At 44.8% G+C, this 21,231-nt stretch overlaps 1 protein-coding gene across 13 annotated transcripts in view; it reads left to right on the top strand.

Moving 5' to 3' along the window:
* Window positions 1–21,231, top strand: part of FBXO34 (F-box protein 34) — a 45,853-nt gene that overhangs the window by 5,682 nt on the left and 18,940 nt on the right. For 3 of the 13 annotated variants that reach the window (XM_027704084.1, XM_027704087.1, XM_027704086.1), the window contains exons 1-2: window positions 800–914; window positions 13,396–13,474. The exons of 2 other annotated variants lie outside the window; for them this stretch is intronic. The gene's annotated coding sequence lies outside the window, so the exon portion shown is untranslated. Of the gene's footprint in view, window positions 1–478; window positions 498–525; window positions 915–13,395; window positions 13,475–13,518; window positions 14,267–15,653; window positions 15,676–21,231 lie in introns of those variants that run through there. 8 more of the 13 variants (XM_027704088.1, XM_027704085.1, XM_027704090.1 and 5 more) reach the window with 7 other exon arrangements.

The following is a 21,231-nucleotide window of genomic DNA, read 5'->3' as shown; positions in this document are numbered from 1 at the left end:
CCCCCCGCGCTCCGCTCCGCGTTATTTTTACCCGGTCGTTTTAACGCTCCCCCCCGGCGCCCGCCTCTCCCCGAGGGGGGGGTTTATCGCGCTCCCTGCCCTGCCCTGCCCTGGCAACGCTCCCGCGGTTCTCCCGGCCCGGGAGCGGCCCCGTCTCTCTTCCCACCCCCCGCACCGCCGGGTCACCGTGCGGGGCTCGGGGCATCCCCGTCCCCCCCGCGGTTGCGTAACGCGACCGTCCCACGCGTGGCCGTGGGGACACAGCCCCGCTGCTCTCTGCCTTCTCGCGGACCTGCTTTTCAAAACGCCCCCTTCCCTTCCCCTGCACTTATTCCCCTACCTCCCCCCTCCCCCAAATTTTGCTCAACCGAGTTGCGGTCACTTCCTGGTCCTGTTTTTTTTTTTTTGTTTTTTTTTTAACCGCACGGCTTTCCCCCCCCATCCCCCCGTGTTTCACGCATCGATCAAGCCCTTCGCAGGGAGGGGTTGTGAACTCGGTAAACATAAACAGCGATCCAAAAGGGACAGCTTTAATCGCTATTAGATGTTGTGATAACGTTTGAATAACGTGTTCACGTGGGGGGTGGCGTAAGAACCTAAGGAAAGGTTAAAAGTACAATTGCAGTGGAAGTGATTTCTTCTCGGAATTACTTCCTCCAAGGCCTTACTCGAAACAGTGTAGCTTTTAATTTCTTCAGTAAACCGAAGTTATTGGCTTGCGCAGTGCCGCTTCCAGTTGGAGAAATCTCCTTGTATCAGCCGGAGAAGTGGATCTAAGGCTTGTCCTGCGAGGTGCTTCGTACAACGCCCAACAGCCGCGTACGTCCCTGCTCTGCTTTTAAATAACCGGCTTGGATGGGGCTGTAGAGCTCAGCTCTGGCAGCCTGGGCTGCAAAACCCGCCTGCGAGGCTGTGTGAGTACTCCGGTGGTTGACCCTGCCCTGCTGAGCGCTGTCCTGGCCGTGCCACAGCGCTGGGAATCCAGTTTTGGGGATATCCAGGGTGGCTGTGGAACCCGGGAACGTGCGGCGCAGACTCGGGTCGCGAGTCCTAATGAGTGTTTGCGTAGTGCTTCGTGTTTTCTCGGATGAAGGGTTTTACATAATTGGCCATTATAATTGTCTGTCACCCCAAAGAAGAGCCAAAAAAACCCCCTAAAAGCCAAGCGTGAAGGTAGGCAGTGGTTTTGAAAGTCCAAAGTCTAAACCAGTAAATGCCTGTAGGTTGTGAACGTTGTTACTGCTCAACGTGGAGGCAGCAAAATGACGGACTGAAAAAAAATTAATCTAGTTTTGTCCTCCTTTTGCGCCATTTGATCAGCATTGTCCTGACAAATGACATCCTGCTCAGGCTTGAGCTGCTCCTTCTTCGGTGTTCAGAAGAATTCCTAATGGGAATCTGGTTCCGTGGGTGTTGCGTTGGAGTTTTGGTTTTTTCTTTTTTTTTTTTTTTTGTCCTTGAAATCTTAACTGGAAGCCTTTTACAGTGTTTTGATTCCTTTTTAATAAATGGCTAATCCCTTGCTGCAGGGGATGGGAGTGTTTTGAACGCAGCGTTTTTGGGTCCTGAGGGGAGGGGGAAGGGAGAGCCTTGTCTTGCTTTCCAGTAGCCACCCACCTTCCCTGGGCCCGAGTGAAAGAGCCTTATTGACTGATTTTTGAAGGTAACATGCCCAATTCTCCTCTTACACGCTGAAAACCATAAATTTGCCATAGCACAGGGCTTTGGAGGGGAAGAAATGGAATGTCAGGGAGCCTGGGCTTCATCACGAGCAGCCTGGCAACAAAGGCAGTGTCTGTTAATTGCATCACGCTTATCAAAATCTCCCCTGCTAATGACAAAGTAACATTTTAATAGGTGTGAAAAGTTGTGGGATTTGATTTAATACCACTGTCTTAAAACCATCCTGCGTGCTCTGTATGACTAAGTTGTCTCTTTTATATTTAATTGGAGAACAAGCAGAGGCTGAGGTGAAAGCTGGGGATGTTTCACTTGCACTGAATGCTCTTTAAAACCTTTTCTCCGTTTAGAGAAGGGTCGTGAGGAACTGTGAGCGGCTTGTCAAGTGCTGAGCTGCAACTAAGTGTCTTACAGGGTATAAAACATCTTTCTGTGTCTCTTCAGTTTGGAAGCTCGTTTTGTAGCATGCTGTGGGTGTTCACAGAGGCTGGCCTGTAGTTCCCCTTCCAGGAAGGACTGTGGTTTTGGGGTCTGGAGGTGCCAAGTTAAGTTTCTGGTGATGTGAAGTTGAATATTGTGTAGTGTATGCACGATACTACCGAGGCAATAACTGACCCTGAGGTTCCAGGTGTCAACACATTCATCATATCGTGTTATTTTCGCTTCTCACTGCCCTGTAGCACAGCCATTTTGGTATAATCCTCACACACTGGTGGCTGTATTCCCAGCAGACATGGCATATTTTAATATTCCTGTTGCAGGTTTGATACCTGGCTTCAGAGAAGAGAGCAGCTTTTCTTGTACCTGAATAGTTGAGCCTGCAAGGAAAATGCAGGACTGATCCTAAGCCTGTCATTAAAGATAATGTAGCTTGGGAAGCATCTCTCTTGCCCTTGTCTGCTGGGATTTTTGGCTCTTGTGGATTATTTGGTCATCAGATGTATCTCTGGGTGTTCCTATACATTTAAACTTTTGAAGGAGACCTTGGTTTAGTGAAAGTTGTTGGTTAGAGATCCTCTTCCTGGCTCTGTAAGCTCTGCAGGAAGGAGGGCACAGGAATGCTGCTTTGGTATGTGTGGCTGCTCCGTTTTTATTTGTAGCATATTTTGCTGGTTTTGTTTTCTAAGCTGTTTTGATTCTATTAACTTATTAAACATAGATTCTATTAAAGTCAGTGTGACAGACTTTTTAATGTATGAATGTTGTCCTATTCTTAAAATGTCCTCTTTTTTGACCCCTAAAACATGAATCAGGATCGTATCCCCTAGTGCAGATCCTGGCTGTAATTGTGGGATTTGTTTGGAATTCGCATTGTAGTTGTGGAATTAGTGTTTATCCCCCAAATAACTTTTCTCTTTTTGTCTTTGTTGTGGAAGGGGGATATCTGCTGTATCACTTGCTAATCCTGCTGTTGCAGTTTCATGCCTAGAGCATAACTGGAGCTGTATTTACCACTGTAGGCATGGTGGTTGGTTTAATCTGGCTATTTTGAGTGTCAGACACAGAGAAATCACAGCAGGACTGGCTGGTGTGGGTATAGGATGGGCTGGTTGACTCTCATCAATGGTACCATGACCTGGCTGCCCAAATTTGGGCGTCTGCAGAGTCATTGCAATGGGTGTCAGAGAAAGATGGATTAAATATAGCTCAGGTGTGCCTAAACACGTTGCAGTTGCTCCTCCTGGTGCAGTACAGAGCTAATAGGAATGTTTACATAGATCACCTTCCTACACATTGGAGGTTCAGCTACTTCTTTGGCAGCAAGTTGCTGCTGGGCAGCCACATGACTACTTAAAGCTGTTTGGAAAGTAAAAATACCCTACATAGGGACGCATAGACGGCTGTTAAGAAAATGTCAGCTTTAAAAAAAATTAAATATATTATTCAGAAATGGCCGACCGGTATCTTGGGGTGCAGAAAACAGTGTTTCCCACCCCCCCCATGTGATTAAAAAATAATCCCGCTCTAAAGCTGCTCTGTCCGCAGTTCACAGCGAAGTGATGGCATTTAGGTAGCAGGGAAGCAGAATTCCTGCCAGTTCAAATCCTGCTGTCCTAATGTGCCATTCTGTGCAGTGCTTGGAAGCTAATATACAGTGTTCTTCTGCCTTGCAGCAAAACAACTAGTGATTAAAAATTCAGCAGATGCTGTGGTTCACTTAACTACTTGTTCTTGCATCATTCAGGTCATATCACACAATTAATGTTGCTAATGTTCAATCTAGCCTTTCTTTTTTTTTTTTTTGCCTAAGAATGGAAATTATCTGAACTACCATGGGATTTCAGAACTGTTTTGGCAGGAACTGGGCTATGCAAAGTAAGTTATTCAGGACTGTTTTCGCCCTTCCCCTAACTTGGAAAATCTTCTTTTGATTTCAGAAATATCATTTGTTCCTGCCAGACAGGGCTTTCATTTCTGCAGCTTTTCTGACTTTAAAAAAATCAAAGTATTTTCTTTTGATTGCTTTGAGATAAATCAGACTCCCTAGTCGAGAAGGAAGAGGGGGAGAGCACGATAGGTGTAAGTGCTTGCTTTCTTACTTAAACTCAGTGTTTCATTTGGCCACAGAAGTATTTTTGTAAGAGAATTCTCATTTTGTTGCGGGCAGAGTTTCTACTGCTCTCAGTACATCCACCTTTAACTCACACAGTTTTGGTTAATAGCATTCAATCCAGCATGTCACTTACTTGACTTTTAAATTAGAGTTAAACTTTGCTTTCCCCTCCCCACGTTCCTTCAATTATGTGAGATTTGGGTTCTTTTTGTAGCACACACAGAGATTCCAGAGGTCTTTGCTGGGCTACCCGAAAGTAATATTCGTGTAGCAAGACTTGCAGCTTGTTTTCACTTCTTAAGAGAAACTAAATTCAGAATGTGGAACACAGGTGGAGTATTTTGGTCAAGGGCACACGTGAGGCTCAGCCATCGCTGGAGAACTGGCTGAGGAGGAGGTTGTGTCTTTAAGTGTGAAGTGGCAAATCAGTAACAGGAATGGAAAAGGTGAATTTATGTTGCAGTATATGATATCCAATGTAGGATGGATGTGCCTGTGAACCAGGTTTTGGAGCAGTAATGGGCAAAACCAGGAGACTTTCTGTTTACATGTGTTGTTTCAACTTGCAGTTTGGATGACTTTTTGTGATCTGTCAATTAACACATCAAGAGGATGTATTTTTAGTCGAGGCAGACATTTTTGTTTGGAAAAACCTGTTTGGGCTATTAACTCTAAACGTACTTTGAGAGAACTTGTCTCAACTAAATTGTCAGCAATCAGTTTGAAAAATGAAATCTTAAATATGTAAACCTTCCCCCCTCCCAGCCTCTTCAGTGTCCTGTTTAGAATGATGGAAAAGAAGGATTCAGGCTGCCTTTTGCATATTCCTGCTTCCATGAGTGCGTGCATCCAACATGCTGTACTTGCAGAATTGATATTCAGGATAATATGTTTAATCTCCAATTGCAAAAAAAAAAAATAGCTTCACACATATCTAATTCCATCTGCTGGAAAAATAAGAGCGAGGCTAACTTCATCACTTATTTGGGACCTGCTTTTTGCTATGCTAATTACTATGTATGAACTTTGGAAATTTGCATAATTTTTTGGCAAACCTAAGCGGCAGCCATTTAATTTAGAATTTTATTAACTTGAAACATCCCTAGCAACTCCTGAGCTACTTCTGGTTCATTCTGTGATTTTGGTGTTTTACAAAGTTTGATTTAGAAAGCTTCAGTGACTTTTTTCTCCTTGCAGTGACTTTATATAAATAACAGCATCTTGCTGCCACTTCCAGTAACTTTCAACCTGCAGTCTAATGCAAAATTCCTTTTGTCATTCAAATAAAAAAGTGTTGAAGTTAAATTCTTATAAAAAAACCCTCAAACAGTAAAATTAAGAGGTAGGCTTTGCTCGCTCTTCTGCAGTGTGAGAAGAGCACTGGAAATATTTTAAGTATAGCTGCATTTCAAAAAGTAACCTTGGGGAAACTGGGGCATGTCAAGTCTGGTCCTAATTCTGCTAAAAGCTGGTCTCATGATGTGAATTTTTCAGCTCCAAAGAGTTTGGATGTAAATTCATCACTGCAGATAGCTACTAAATGCTCTTTCTTATGAAAGGCTGGGTTTTGACACATTTTCAGCTTCCTAAGATATCTAGTCATGCCTTTTCCACTTGGTTTGCTTTTGTTTTTGTGACCTCCACCTTTCACTGATTTTGCTGGTTGGCAGTCAGTGTAATCTGTAAAATATTGAAGCAGTTGGAATTTTATAGTAAAAAATACTGTCTGCTTTATTGGAATGCTGTTATTTGGAATCAGCTGTTATGTCCTGATTTTCTTTTGGATGCAATAGACTGGATTAATTTTAAAATCTGAACTATTCGTGCCCAATTTCTGTCTCAGTACCACCAGGAACTTTCTATGTTCCTCTGTACAGTTGCAATCCCGTGTCTTTGTCCCTCTTTCCTCCTCTCTCTTACTCCGTTGATCACTTAAAAATGCAGTTTTTTCCTCGGGATGAGCGGGGTTATAATGCTAGACTCTTTAATTCCTCTGTAACTGGCAGAAAGCCAGGCATAAAATCTTCTTCATAAGTCACTCTAGAGATTTCTTTGTATGTGCTATTATTTTCTTTGCGTGCTAACATCAGTGAAAATATTTCTTCTCTCTTTTTTTCTTTTCCTCCCCCCCAAGTCTAGACCAGGCATAATTAGGCTCGTGTGTATGTGTAGGCTTGGGTGTTGCCACACTGCAAGCCCAGCAAGCAATTTGAAGTCCTTGGGCAGCTTAAGACCAAAATTTCTTGTAGCATCAAAGGCAGCAGCTATCCCTCTGCATCTGGGTAGGTGAAATAATTTTCTGGTGTATCTGAACTTCAAAGACTAACTCGTGGCTTGTGCCTGTGGTCTGGCTTTTTGCAGTGTGTCACACTCACACTAGAGGCTATATTTAAAAAAAAAAGTTTGGACCCTGGGTTCAAGCAGGACTTGTGTATCAGTGATAGAGGCTGGTGTTGAATTGGGGTTTATGTTCACTGATTCGTGTGCTTCCAGAGGCATCCCAGCTCTCTTTTGATTTATAAAGCTCTTCATTGAGGTCTTCGTGCTGAACTTTGCCTTCATTGCAAAGAGTAAAAATCCTTTCCATGGTGCAGCCTTTGCTCTTGCCTTGGGCCCCTTAATGTTTTTGTCTTCAGAGGTTTTGTCCTTTCTCCCATCCTGACTCCTGAGGTGGAGAGAAGCTCCCTGTGAACATATATGGAAGGCCTGGTAGCTTGAGACAAGTGTCAGGGATTTGGTAAGGGAATTAAAAAAAAAAGCCCTTAAGGAAAACCTGTCTCCTGTACACCTGGATTTAACCATCAGGGCACTGAACTTGCCATCAGTTGTGGGTCAGACTGTGAGTTCCTGGCATTTTTTCATTTAATTTCCTCTCTAAAGGAGGATGACACTCTACCATTGTTTTTTTTTTTAATGAGGTACCTTTATCTTAATAGACACATGAATGAAGTGATGCAGAGAGTGCTTGTTTATGCGTCTGAAATCTAAGTAAATCTGCTGCTGCTTCTGAAACTGGGGCTGTGGGAGGATTACTGAATCCATCTTCCATGGTGTTAAGGAAAAAAAAAAATCCCTGTCTTTTTCTTAAAATGCTTATGGATTTTTTTTTTTTTTTAGGGCTGCAGATGTAGTCATATTAAAATGTAAAATAACTTGCTTCGAATTGGTCTCGCAGCAGAAGCAGTTGGAGACGTGGCTTTGGTACAAGTTACTGGGAATTCAGGCTGTGCTGTGGATGGGAGCTCAGAGCAGTTTGAGTCATGCTTCCTCCATGGATAGGGCATGGGATGCCACCAGCAGTGGACTAAACCAGTTTTCCTGATGATTGCTTTGTTCAGCTTTAACTGCTTATGGGGCTGTTAAAATGCTGTCCAGGGATGTGTCAGCTGGAGGCCATGGGATAAATTGTGGGATAAATAGTTGCAGTTTACATACCTTTGTAGCAAATGTCTCTGCACACTCTGCTTGCCTTGAAAGGGATTTTTTTTAAAGCTCTTTTTCTTCTTTTGGATCTGTAGATGTATCCAGCGAGGAAAGGGTTGTGTGTGGATTTTGTGAGGTGTTAACAGCTTCATCCCTGGCCTGACTGAATCCAAGGAAGTGAAGGCACCAGTACATCCTGCAGGGATGGCCCATTGTCTTTGGGAAAATGTTTTTAAGAAATTGGAAAGAACTTAGCTTGGAGAAAAGTCAAGGAACTTAATCTGAGTGTAAAATTGTTGCATCAGTAGTGGACCTATATAGAACAAGTTCATTGTTGCATTAATAGTGTTTTTATTTTAAATTATTTTTATATAATTTTTTTTTTAAGGTCTGGGGGAATCTCCCTTGTCCCTCCAGCTCTCCCTTGTGTTCCTTGGGTCACAAATAGAGAAACTTTTCTGGGATACACATGAGGCAGAGGCTGTTGGGAGAAGCCATGTCTTTAATTAGACCCCAACGGGTATTGCTGGGGTGGAGGAGAGGAGATGAGATGAGTGAGCTTTGGAGCCTGAATAAATGCCAACATGTATTTTATCAGAATTACAGTTTGGAATCAGGGATTTGCTGTGAGTTACCATTTGGCTGTGGGGTGTCTGGGGCCTTTCTGCCTCTTCCAACTATTAGCTGCAGTTATGGAAAAGCTGCATATACCACTTCACAAACATAAAACACAGCTCTTTAAGGGAAGGGAGGGTAAATGACCCAGGTAAAATGAGCCAGGCTGGAGTCAGTAAACCTATCCAGAGTGCCAGCAAGCAATACCTGTGTCCTGAGTTTAATATATTCACTTCCCAGTGATCGTGCCCAGGAGGATTAATGAGAGATGCTTTAACTTAAAGCTGGTAGGTACAGCAGTGCCTTTTTTTTTTTCCATCTCAAAAGTGGCTTGCTTTTACTGAAATAGCTAAATGCAGGCATGTTAAGCTTAATATAAATGTGTGTGGGGGTACCTGAGAAAGCATCCCATTAGGTAACCCAGTAACTTTCTCCTGGGGAGATGCTGATAATATCACCTTTGCTGCCAGTCAGGGCCAAGACAGGCTTGTTAGCAGCTTGTGACAGCCCTACTTTGCTTTGTGGGTATTTTAAATGAGGGTAGCAGAGCTAGAGGAAGAGGTGATAACGTCTGTGCTGGTTTTTTTCTTGTTAGGGGGGTGGCAGAGGAGGAGATAGGACTAATTGCATACCTTCCAATTCCAGTTACTTCATTACAGAATAATCACTGGAGCAGCCCTGCAATCTGCTCTGATAGCAGATAAGTGGTGTGGCTCGAAGCACTTCAATCTAAACAAAACTTAAGTGCTTTTTCCTTTTTCCCTGGAGTGAAGCTGTAATTTCATGATGTGAATGTTAGCCAGGACAAAGTTGTTTTTGCAGCTGTCATGAAGCTTCTCTGGGCTTTGTGTGTGTCAGAGGTATGTCCCCAGTGTATGTAGCAAAAATATCCCAAAATACTGCATTCCCTTACCTGGCAGCTTCAGTTGAAGGCTCTCCAAGTGTTTGCCAGGTGAAGATTTGTTTAGCATTGACGTTGGATGTCTCAAAGGGTTTAGATATAAAGCGGTGAAGGTTTGGATTATATTCCTTTCCGTAGCAATACATGCTAATATTAGTTTCTCTGTCTGCATTAGGCCCCAAAATAGTCAAGTTGAAGGGCCTGAGCACATCTCTGCTGCTTCAGAATATGGGTCCCTGTGGTGAGAGTGGTCTCGTTGACAAATGGTGTCATTTTGGTTTTCCAGTGTAGAAATGGTGTTAAATGCAATCTGTGTGATGTGAGAGAGAATTATTGGGCAGAGCTTCAGAGAGGAATTTTGTCTTTCTTTGAAATGAGATAAAAATGCATTTGTGCACCAGGCTGAATCCTGAAAAATCACAACATCCTGAATGGTTTGGGTTGGAAGGGACCTTAAAGACCATCTTGTTCCAACCCCCTGCCATGGGCAGGGACACCTTCCACTATCCCAGGTTGCTCCAAGCCCTGTCCAACCTGGCCTGGAACACTTCCAGGGATGAGGCAGCCACAGCTTCTCTGGGCAACCTGTTCCAGTGTCTCTCAAAATACCTTCTTGGACTGATGTTGATGATGATGACTTTGAGGTACCGGCTGAAGGCCATGAGAGCACTGCAGACAAGTGCCTGGAATTTTGCACAGTGCAGTACTGGCCAAACCATAAACTTCTGTCAAGCTCATTTTTTTTTTTCTGGACTGCCATAGAACTGTTAAATCCGATCTGTTCCTAAAAAGACAGCTGACTGTGCAATCTGAGCCACATAAAATTCTTTGTCTCTGCTTTGGACTTGAATGGAAAAGTAGTTTGTTTTCGCATTAAATCGACCTCAACTGTCGCTGCCCCAAAGGGGGTCTGTTCTTGCAGGCTGTGCTTGGATGAGTGCTCTTGGCTCTTGCTGTGTTTTAGTGTAAGCCTGCTAACTCAGATCAGGACAATGGGAGGATGGTAACACACTGAGACAGATACTTGTTAGCAGGTTAAATGTTTTGGGAAAGAAAATGTAATAACACTTTTTACAAGTTAATAGTTTTTGTAAGTTTGGGCTTGGTTGCGTTGGTCGTAACTTGGCTGATAGGGTTGATCATGTAGGTCCAGCTGCAGCATTAAGGTTTTGGAGTAAATAAGGTGAAGTGATGGTGAATTTCAAAGGATTAAGGAGTATGAGGCCCACTTAGTTGGGTCTTATATTTTTAAGGTGGCTCTCAGAGGGAAAGGCCCAAATGTGCTTTGCAAAGGGACCTGTTCATCATGTACTGGAGTGGATCCAGGCTTTGATAAGAACAGTGTGACTTCTTTTAATGTGATGAACTGCATCACATTTTTTAAGTGAGGTATTTATTTATTTGTGTAGGGGGAAAATACTTCTTTCCTGTGCTGTGCAGGTGATCACAGACTGGAACAGATTGCCCAGAGAGGCTGTGGAGTTTCCCTCACTGGAGGTATTTCAGAACCCTCTGGACACAGTCCTGTGCCATGTGCTCTGAGATGATCCTGCTTGGGCAGGAAGAGTGAACCAGATGACCCACTGTGGTCCCCTCCAACTCAAACCATTCTGGGATTCTGTGGAAATCTGTAGCTGATCAGATTCCTGCATCCCTTTTTAGCCACTGATGTTGCAGGGACAGGAGGCTGGCAGGCTGGGTTGGGTATTGCCTAAATAAAAACCAGGTTTAAGCCCGGAGTGTTACCTGGCAGCAGGGCTCCCTGACCCCCAACCTGTTGTGGAGATCAACCCAGAGTGATCTTTGCCACAGTTTCCTTGAGAGAATATTGTAGGATATGAGTCTTGTGTGGGAGTACCACACTGCCTTTTTAAAAGAGATTGGGGGCCTTGCCTTTGTAGGGAAAAGAAGCCAGAAGATGGGCTGTGATATGATAACTTTTGTGTTGGCCAACCTGCTCCGAGGGTAGTGTAGGTGGAAAGGGACTTGCCTGTGGACAGGAGGTTAGGCTGGGTAGTCAGGAAGGGTCTGCAAAGCACAGCTCCTTCCTATGAGAGGGCAGAGCTCCTCCACCTGTAAACACCATCACGTACAGCAAGATTTTGGCATCTTTTGTGTTGACACGAACTGCTGGCTCATAAAATGATGTCTCTCACAGATGTCTCAAACCCGCAGTGTTAGTTGTTGTGTGTGCTGTTGTGTTCCCCTTCTCCAGTAAAAAAGCTAATCCTACATTCTCAAAACGGTCCATTTGCCTTCCCAACGCCGTGCTTAGTGTTTTTTGGAACTGGTCTTCAGTCTGTGCAAGTTGACAAGGCTCTCGTGACCATTTGGGGATGGTGAGTTGACTTATTCTCCGCTCCTTGTCTTGAAGTGTGTTAACTGAGCTTCCCCAGCAGCCACCCAGCCTTGGCTCTTCTCAGGCCTCTGTTTACCTCTTAATGGTTGTGTTGTGTCTTGGTGCTTCCTTCCTCTCCTCCCTGTGTTTGGCTCAGGGCTTTGATTGCCCCTCTGAAGCATCACATGGATGCTGGAACCGGCACACGTGACTGGGGCAGTAGGTGGTGACTGTCCACAGGTTTTTGCACTGATGTGTTCATGAGCTGGGATGGCTGCCCTGGGACTTCTCATGTGCTTCCATATCCAGTACTTAGTTACCATCCATCCTGACTGTAGAAAATGAATTGAAGGCAAATTATCCTTTGCTGGAGACTTTTCTAGGGGAAAAAAGTTTAATGAGTATCTGAAGGGCCACAATCCTCTGGATTGTGTTTGGTGTCATGTGGCTGTGAGCAGGTTTGCCTTATTGCAGGAGCTGGATTGATTCCTCGGGGCTGGATAGCATCTGATTTTTATGTGAGGGAGGGGGAAAAGCTGTCTGACTTTAATCTGAATTTACTAGGTAGTTAATAAGAAAGACCTCTGCCCTGAGTAACTTGCTCAGCCTATGTTGTGTTGCAGGAGCTCCATGGAGATGAAGCCTGCTGGCTTTATTTTGCTCTCAAATCCGTTTGGCGTAAAGCTGCTTCCAGAATCTCATCCTTAGTGGCACTTCAGGCTTCTGACAGGGTAACCTGCTGGGTGTAAGGGGCTGAGACTGGGGGAAAGCCTGGATGCTTTGGTGGCTGAGAGGTGACACTGGCCCGTGGAGCTTGTCCTTCAGGTGACAGGCACATTGCTGAGGGCAGCGTGCCCCTGCCTGCCTCTTCCTTTTGTGATCTGCAATTTTTATTTAAAAGTGGAGGGATTTAAGGTGTTTTCTGTGCAGTTGTGGTCCGTGGGAGCAGTTGGCTGCCGTGGTGAGTGGCACTGGAGCTGCCTGTGGTGGCTGGTTGCGTAAGCTGGTGTTGCTAAAGCAGCAAGTGAAGGTATTTGCAGCAGTCACTTAGAAACTGGGATAATTCAGGTCTGAATCAAGCTCAGGCTCAAACAGGTTGTGGAATTTATTTATACAACGCCACCGGGGTGTGTGACGTTGCAGTGCCAAATAAACAATGGTTCCCAGCCCCCAGGCTTGTGCTGGGTATTAGATAATGAGGTGTGGGGTAATTACAGCCAGGGACATGGGTGGAGGGGTTAGGGGAGGGTGAGGGTTACATCCGTGCCGGGAACGTGAAATGTGCCTCGTTAATGGCAGCGTGAAGAAATTGTAGGTGCGTCCGGGGTTATGGGGAGGATGGAGGTCAGCTCTGCAGAGGGAGGTGTTGAGTGAGTTATGGGAGACACGTGGATTAATAAGGGAAAGCGGAAGGAGGCAAAATGAAAGCAGTCAAGCATGCGGGGAGGGGCTGGTTCACACAGAAGCTGAGGTGCAGAAGCAGTGGCACTCAAGGGTCTTGAGGAATTTGGGTGTTTAGAGCAGCGGCTGGGAACCCCTAAACACGTGTGTTTGATGGGAACAGGTAAAGAAAGGGGTCCAGCCTGGCTACTGGGAGCTTCGTGTTCCTCCTCTTTCCTATCCCTGCACCCTGGGCTCCTGTGGTGCCAAAATGCCTTCTGCCCAGCCACCTGTAGTTGGTGGACTCTTTTTGGGGTGTACTCGATCAGTCAGCACTGAAGACCTTGAATTGGTGGTGCTCCACGTCAGCAGTGCATGGGTGGCTGTTCCCATGTGCCCTTTTGCTCTGGGCAAATGGATCTTTTGTGTCTTAAGAGCTGGTTGGTGGTTGTAACACTGTTACTGTGTCACTAATTTCCTTTTTCCTTCCCTTTTGCTCTTCAGAAATGCCATTCTCGTGAGTGTGCAAGGAACCTACAGAACTGTAATGTCTAACCCTACATGGAATAACAACTCTTGGAAGGTACCACCCTTTTTTAACTACGTGGCTTTGTTACAGGTTGGGTTAATGATGATCTTTGCTTCACAGCTCGAAATTGAAGAACTGTGTCTTTATGTAACGCTGTCTCTTGGAAAGGGCTGGCAGGGCTGTGATGCTCCAGTCTCTGATTTCCAGAAAAACTGTGCAACTCAGCCCTTGGCCCGGGGGTGCTGGGGGGCCATCCTTGTTTCTCTGTGAAGGATCTCTTTAGGCAGGTCTGGTGTTGCCTTAGGAACAGATGGTGGTTTCTATTCAGAGAGCTGAACTAAGCTTTCTTCATACTTGGTGGCCATCCTTGGAAACATATTGCCCTTCTTTAGTGATGCATGATGGCTCTGTTTGTCTTCAGTGACCTTCTGGATCGAGTTTCTTGAGGCTTCCAACCATATTTATAAGGAATATTGTGATAAAGTGCAGTTACACTTTAACATTTAGATTGAAAATGTCTTGGCTGTTCGTGCTGCATTAACCAGCTCCGAGGCGTTGGCTTGTTCCGCTGTCTGATCCCGCAGTGATGCCATAATACTGAATTTTGGACTGCCCTGTACATTGCCATGGCAACAGACTGATGTCACACGCTCAAGGACATGACTTCAGTGCACGATCATGCAGAGGCACAATCAGATTTGTGGAGGAGAAAGCTGACTAATGCACATCTCAAAAGCAAACAAGGGGAATGCAGGTTACAGCTGACCAACCAAGGTGCCTCAGTACGAAAACTCCCCGCTTGAAGAAGGTGCTGATCATGTCTTTAAGACAGGAACAGTTGTCTTGGTGAGCTTTTCTTTACCTTGGAGAAGGAGATGACTTGCAGGTGTCCCATATCTTTAAAGCAGGTGGTGTTCTGGGGTGGGGAAAGGCTCCCTGGTTTCAGAGCTTTGGAAGGGCATTTCTTTGTTTTAATTTTAAAGAACTTCTCAGCGGTCTTGTAAGCACCCTGAGAGCACTTCAACTTGCTTGATGTTGTTCAAACAGTTTAATTGGTTTTCCAAAGCTTTTATTTTATCCATAACATTGGAAGGTGAAAGGGGAACTCCGCATCTGCATTATGGTCACATTTTCCTATATCCTATTAGCAGATTCCAAGATTGTTTAATGTGATCTCCACCCATTTCATTTGGCTGCAACCTTTGCTCCCATGAAAACAAGGCTGATTGTTCTGAATTGCTGTGTGTATGTGCTTTGGCACGGCATGAAGGTACCTATAATAACACAACCATTGTCTGGAAAAAAAGGCAGTTTGCAGTAATAACTACAAATAAAAGGGTGCAGTCCCGGGGGCAAGACAGATAATGGTTGTTTTCCCACCCATTGCACGGAGGAGACTCTCAACATGGTCACCCCTCAGCGTGACAGGGCTGTGGGCTTCAGCCTGGGATGTGAACGTTGGGAATAAGGGACTGAAATATTTCCAAGTTTCTCTTTCCTGGCCGCGGTTCCACCGCTCATATCTATGGATGGGGAGGCTGAGTGACTTTTGCACAATGCGGTATTTTATTTGCATGCTGTGAGCAGTTTAACAAGTGTGTGTGTGCTCAATGGAGCATTCCCACTGTTTCAGTTAGCAGCTGACGCACCCTTAACATCAAAAAAAAACCAAAAAGAAAAAAAAAGAGAAAGTGCCTTTAGGTTGAACAGTGGGGTTTTGAGGGGTGACACTGTGCTGTGTGTTCGAGCGGATGGAGGGTCGTGCCAAGCCTGAACGTTGTGAAATGCTGTGAGATTCAGCAAAGAAAAGGCTCAGACTCCTTCGTGCTGAAGTAATTTTTGCTCGTCTCTGCACTTTTGCGGAGTAAAAGCTGTTGTAGTGCAAGGTTTGGGAGTAACATAATTGTTTTAAATGTTCAGTGTCACAGGAACTGTGGGTGTTGAACAGAAGCTGGCATTTCTTGTGGCAGTTTGGTTGCCTCCCAGGACAGGAAGCCGTGGAGTGTTAAATAAGAGGCAGGGAAGGAGTTTAACAACCCTGTCTGTAAATCAGGATGCTTGAATTGAGATCCTGGCCTTGAGCTGAAAGGACTGGAAGCTCTGCAAGATCCAGTGATTCAAGCTGCTCTGCAGAACAAGAAGATAATGGTGATGGACTATCAAGAAGGCAGCCTTGCTAAAAAAGAGAGCCTTTGTGATACGGTCAAGGGGAAGGAAGTCTGGAGAACTTAGAAAAGGAACAGATGTTTTTGGAGGTGGGGAAAAACTTAACTATCCCTGTAGTTTGCTCTTGCAGCAGAGCCAGCAGAAGGAACTTGATACCAAACAAAAGTAGGCACACCCAGGATTTAGCACAGGGATCCTGGAAAGCTGATTTTTCACTGCTGCAATGCTTTTCTGTTTGACAAATAACCTTACACAGTGGCATCTTGCAGAGACAGACGTGAATAATATATCTGAGTATGTGCAAAGGTGTGTGTGTAGAAGTTTGAAGGTGCTCGCTGCTGTTCTTTAACAACAGTAGAAAAAATACTGATATATGAAATGATACTCAAAGTGGGCAGCCAGGAGGGGAGGGGATGCAGTTCCCTGAGAAGGAAATAATGACAGAAGATGCATTAAAAAAGAGGGAGAGGTTGCTTCTAGGCTGTGTTTATGTGCTGTGATGACTGGAAGTGTGATAGAACAGATTGTGGATCCTGTGTATCAAAGTACCAGTGGCAATGATTCTTCAAGTTGTTGAAACTTGCATCCACAAAAAAATAATATATTTTGTTCTTCCTAATAGGTTATTTCACTGTAATTGACTGTGAAATAAACCTGGGGGAATTTTCCCATCTGTATGTGATGCACAGCTTCTTTGCTGTCTACTTGGCAACGGTACCTTCAGATAATTAAAAGCTGTTTTTTAAACCCACTCTTCTTTCAACTCTTGTTTTTCTGCATCTTGCTACTTCTCTGAGAGCTGTCAGTCACTCTTCTGGTTAAGGTGTGAAAATCTAGATAATGTGCTTTTAGGAAAGGAAAACTGCATATGATCTCTTTACTTTTGAAAAGACCTAGGTGAATATGTAAGGCTTTTTAACATGCACATCACCACTCCAGTTCTAAAAGTAACTCAGCTTTCCCAGTCCAGTATGGAAAACTATAAATTAACTTTGACTTTCAGAGCTCTGGTGCCACTTGCCCCTCTAAAATCAATAACCAAGCCTCCATGGTTTGCTTAGGAGGCAGTTCTAATTACCCAGAAATTACAGGAGTTGTTCAGCACAGGGATCCTCTGGTTTCAGCACATAGTTTCGTTGCTCTGTGGTGTTTTGAGAGGCCGAAGGGTGGGATGCAGCTCCAGTGAGTTTCCAGATTCCTAACAGTGTGAGGGACTGTTTTTAATAGTGATGATAAAAACAGCTATTCCCAGTTGGAGTTTAGTCAGTGGTACAATTATCAAAGCTATGAAACAGTGCAGGGATGGCTCGGAATGGAAAAACTACGGCTTGAAACTTATTTTCTTGGGGGAGCTTTTGAAATTACTTCCTGCAAACTCGTAGAGAATTAGTGAGGGACGTCAAACGCTGAGGGATCCAGCTTGGTGATTGCTTTGGTAACTTAGTTTTTGGGCTTGAAGCAAGCTTCAGCTGGCTTTTGGGAGAGAGTTGGTGGTTGAAAGCCAGCGTGGTGAGTGGGATCTCTGGAGCTGGCCTGTCGGATTTGTGAGGGAATGTCCTTCTCCAAGGTGTGCTCGCACCAGCTGCTCCGCTGGAAAACGTGCCCAGTATTCCCACAGTACAGCAACAGTGCCCAGCTCCAAGGCTGGCTCACTTAAACCATCCATTTTAAGCCACAGTTGTGGGTGCCTTATTTTCTGCTTTGCTTCTTAGTGGTTTGGTGGTTTAGTGTTCTCTGAGAAGAGAATATTGATTGTCCTGGAGGGAGCAGCCGGAATACTGGGTTAGACAGCAGTGCTTATATTTTTTCCTTTTCTGTCTTGATTATAAAGCTGTTTTTAGACTGTTAGAGCAGATCCAGAGGAGGTCATGGAGATTCTCAGAGAGCTGGAGCCCCTCTGCTCTGGAGACAGGGTGGGAGAGCTGGGGTATTTCATCCTGGAGAAGAGAAGTCTCTGGAGAGACCTTAGAGCCCCTTCCAGTGCCTAAAAGGGGCTTATAAAAAAGAGGAAGAGTGACTTTTTATGCGGGCAGCTAGTGATAGGACAGGTTATTTTAAAATAACAGAGGAGAGATTTAGATTAGATATAGGGAAGATAACCTGGCACAGGTTGCTCAGAGAAGCTGTGGCTGCCCCATCCCTGGAAATGTTCAAGGCCAGGTTGGATGGGGCTTGGAGCAACCTGGGATAGTGGAAGGTGTCCCTGCCCATGGCAGAGGGTTGGAATGAGATGGTCTGTAAGGTCCCTTCCAACCCAAACCATTCCATGATTCTGTATTTTCTATTGTTTTGCACTGAAAGGTTTAAAGTCTTTTGAAACAAACTTCTGTTTGTTTGCAGAAAAGTCTATACTTCCAAAATGGCCACTAACCTGGAAAGAATTGCACTAAAATTTTCTGGAGTCCTGTTGTAGGTCCGTGCAACTGAATTTTGAAGATGAAACATGAAAAAGGAAAGATGTACAGCAAAGGTTCTCACAGTTGACAAGACACTTCAGTGTGCAGAAGCTGTCCTTTAATGAAATTTTAGTGCTATTTCGGGACCTTTCTTTTGTCTTTAAAGAATGAATTACAGTGGAATTCGTGCTATGTGTGGAATTTCTGAAAATTTAATTGTGTTAGTTGCTAGGTGTATAGACTATAAAGCTCTTAAAATATCAAACTATTTTTTACTTCAATAACTCTGGGTTATTAATGGAAAAAAAAATCTTTTATCTTTTTTTGGCTCTATTTTTAAAGATCCACGGAATTGGTAGGTTTCCAAATTAGCTTAGATTTTAAAAAGTCCTTTGAAAAAATCATGCCCAAAGATGATGTGTTTAATCTTGCTCTCTACTGCAGTTTACCAGTCAAAAATCCCTGAGCTTATCTGTAGCCGAGTTAGTTCAGCAGATGTTCTGTGTATGTTGTTCTTTTAAGAATTTGTGTAAAACCAGGTGATACTTTGCCTGGGAAGGATTTGTAGCGTGTCCTCTTGCTTGCTTTGTCTTCATCTTAAGCAATTTGGCCATAGTGTGTCACACTCCTGTGCTTTGGGTGTTCAAAGTCCTTTCTAATCCCTTTGAGCAGGTTTTGTGTGGTGGTTTTTGTTTGTTTGTTTTTGGTTTTGGTGTTTTTTTTGTGTGTGTGTTTGTTTTTTGTTGTTGTTGTTTGTTTGGTTAGTTTTTGGAGGTTTTGTTTGTTTTGGTTTTTAGTTTTGTTTTATTTGTTTTTGTTTGCTTTTTTGTTTTGTTTTTTGTTTTTTTTCCAAGCTGCAAAGCAGTGCAGTGGTTAGAAATATCCTCCGCACCCTGATGTTGTTTTGGGATCGTCCACCTGCATTTGTGTGGCCCCAGCTCACTCTTTCCTCCCTGATCCTGTTCCTCCTGACCTGTATGTGCTTGGATGAGCTCTGGAAGTGCCTGGTTTTGTAGGACAGATAACAAGGGGTCTGCTTGGATTGCGGTGTCATGCCAGGTGCTGTTGTGAGTCTCATCAGCATTGCTGTGTTATTCCTTCTGCCACTGGATTGGATTCCATCTTTGATTTGCTGACTGTGACACCCTGCTGTCCCATTTCCTTGCCTCTCCTTGCATCCCTTCATGCTGCAGGCCTGGAGCTGTTGGAGAGGTGCTCCTTCCCAGCGGCTGTTGAAGCTGCTGCTCTGGCGATGTCAGAGGGTTCCACCCATCCAGACCTGATGGCAGCTCATGTAACTCTGCAGGCCTCTGGTTGTAAAGAGGGGCTGGTGCCTGCCTGGGAAGCTGGGGCTGAGAGCCATCTCTGCAGAAGGTGTGTCCTCAAGGAGCTGTGTCACCAGGTCAAGGAGTTCCGTGAGGAAGTGGGAAGGCTGCGTAGCGTTTGTGAGAATGAGGAACCCCGTGAAGTTCAACAAGTCCAGGTGCAAGGTGCTGCACCTGGGTCAGGGCAGTGCCAGACACGAGTACAGACTGGGAGAAGAAGTCATTGAGAGCAGCCCTGCAGAGAAGGACTTGAGGGTTCTTTTGGATGGAAGGCTGGATATGAGCCTACAGTGTGCGCTCACAGCTCAGAGGGATGTCCTGGACTGCATTGAAAGAGGAGTGGTCAGCAAGTTGAAGGGTATGATTGTCCCCCTCTACTCTGCCCTTGTGAGACTTCACCTAGAGCACTGTGCCCAGGTCTGGGGTCCTCAGCACAAGAAATATGAAGACTTGTTAGAGCAGGTCCAGAGGAGGCCATGGAGGTGATGAGAGGGCTGGAGCACCTCTGCTGTGGAGACAGGCTGAGACAGCTGGGGAAGAGAAGGTCCTAGGAGACCTCATGTGGTACCTTAAGGGGGCTTATAAAAAGGAGGGAGAAGGACTTTTTATATAGGTAGAGAGTGACAGGACGGGGATAAAGTTTTTAAACTGATAGAGGCAGGTTTAGATTAGATTTTGGGAAGAAATTCTTAACTGTGAGGGTGGTGAGGCCCTGGCACAGGTTGCCCAGAGAAGCTGTGGCTGCCTCTTCCCTGGAAGTGTTCAAGGCCAGGTTGGATGAGGCTTGGAGCAACCTGGGATAGTGGTAGATGTCCCTGCCCATGGCAGAAGGTTGGAACAAAATGGTCTTTAAGGTCCCTTCCACCACAAACTGTTCTGTGATTCTGTGAAACAGGATGTTCTCAGAGAGCTCGGAGACTCGGGAGACTGGACCCCCCTCTACATCAGGGATGCAGGTGGGATCTACTCAGTGTCTCACAATAAGTCAGAAGTCAATAAAAGAGGAAGACTGGAAACTGGTCACTCTCCACATAAGGAGGAATATTCCTGTCCCTCCCGAAGAGTTGATGTTAACAATGCCAGACAGGATCACCCGGGAGAAGCAGCGAGCGGTTCCAGTGGGTGACTGCACCTGACAGGTTGTCCAGGGAAATTTATTGCCTTCCAGGGGCTGGAATCAGAGATGGCATGGAAAGACTGCCAAGAGAGCTAAAAGGTCAAGATAAAGTTCAGGAGATTACTGATTACTGTTGTGGAAAAACAAACAAACAAAAAATAATTGACCGTTAAAATAATAAAGTAGTAGTAAAAAACCAAGATAAACATGAAACCAACATCTTTTCTTTCTCATTTTACTGCAGGGGATTACCTGCTCTGCCATGGAGGCCCCCCTTCTTATCCTTCTCTGACCTTGGTGGGGTTTTTCCCTATCCTCTCTCTATCAGGTGTTTTTTACCCTTTCTTAAATAAATTTCTCCAGTGGTCCCAGTTGCTTCACTGACAGGCTCAGCCATGTCCTGTGGTGGGTCATGGTGGAGCCACCTGGAAAAGGCCTGGGGCAGCCCTGACCTCCTCCTGCAGAGGCCCTTGTAGAACCTACCACTAATTAGTGATTTTTAAATTATTTTTTAATTATTGTTTTTGTCTTAGACTGTAACCTGTTCTTTAGGGGCTTTTTGTTTTTTTTTTATCAGATACATCTGGAAAGCCCAGTGAATCCAAAGCTCGTTCAGAGGATGTGGGTGGTGGTGTGTCTTGTTTGTGGGTGGGTAGGTTGGTTTTAGATGCTCCTAAGGAATCTCTTCTGTTGGAAGTTTGCTGTCCTCATCAGATGTAACGAGGCATTTTGTTCTAAAATGTTCTGTGAAAAGTAGTTTGAGCTTCTTTTTGCATGAAATGTGTCCTGAAGTTGGGTATACTTGGG

Source organism: Neopelma chrysocephalum, unplaced genomic scaffold (assembly GCF_003984885.1).
Source record: "Neopelma chrysocephalum unplaced genomic scaffold, ASM398488v2 Primary Assembly neopelma1_253, whole genome shotgun sequence".
Taxonomy (NCBI): Eukaryota; Metazoa; Chordata; class Aves; order Passeriformes; family Pipridae; genus Neopelma; species Neopelma chrysocephalum.
The sequence above is the reverse complement of the archived record's forward strand: the minus strand, read 5'-3'. Positions and strand labels throughout refer to the sequence as shown.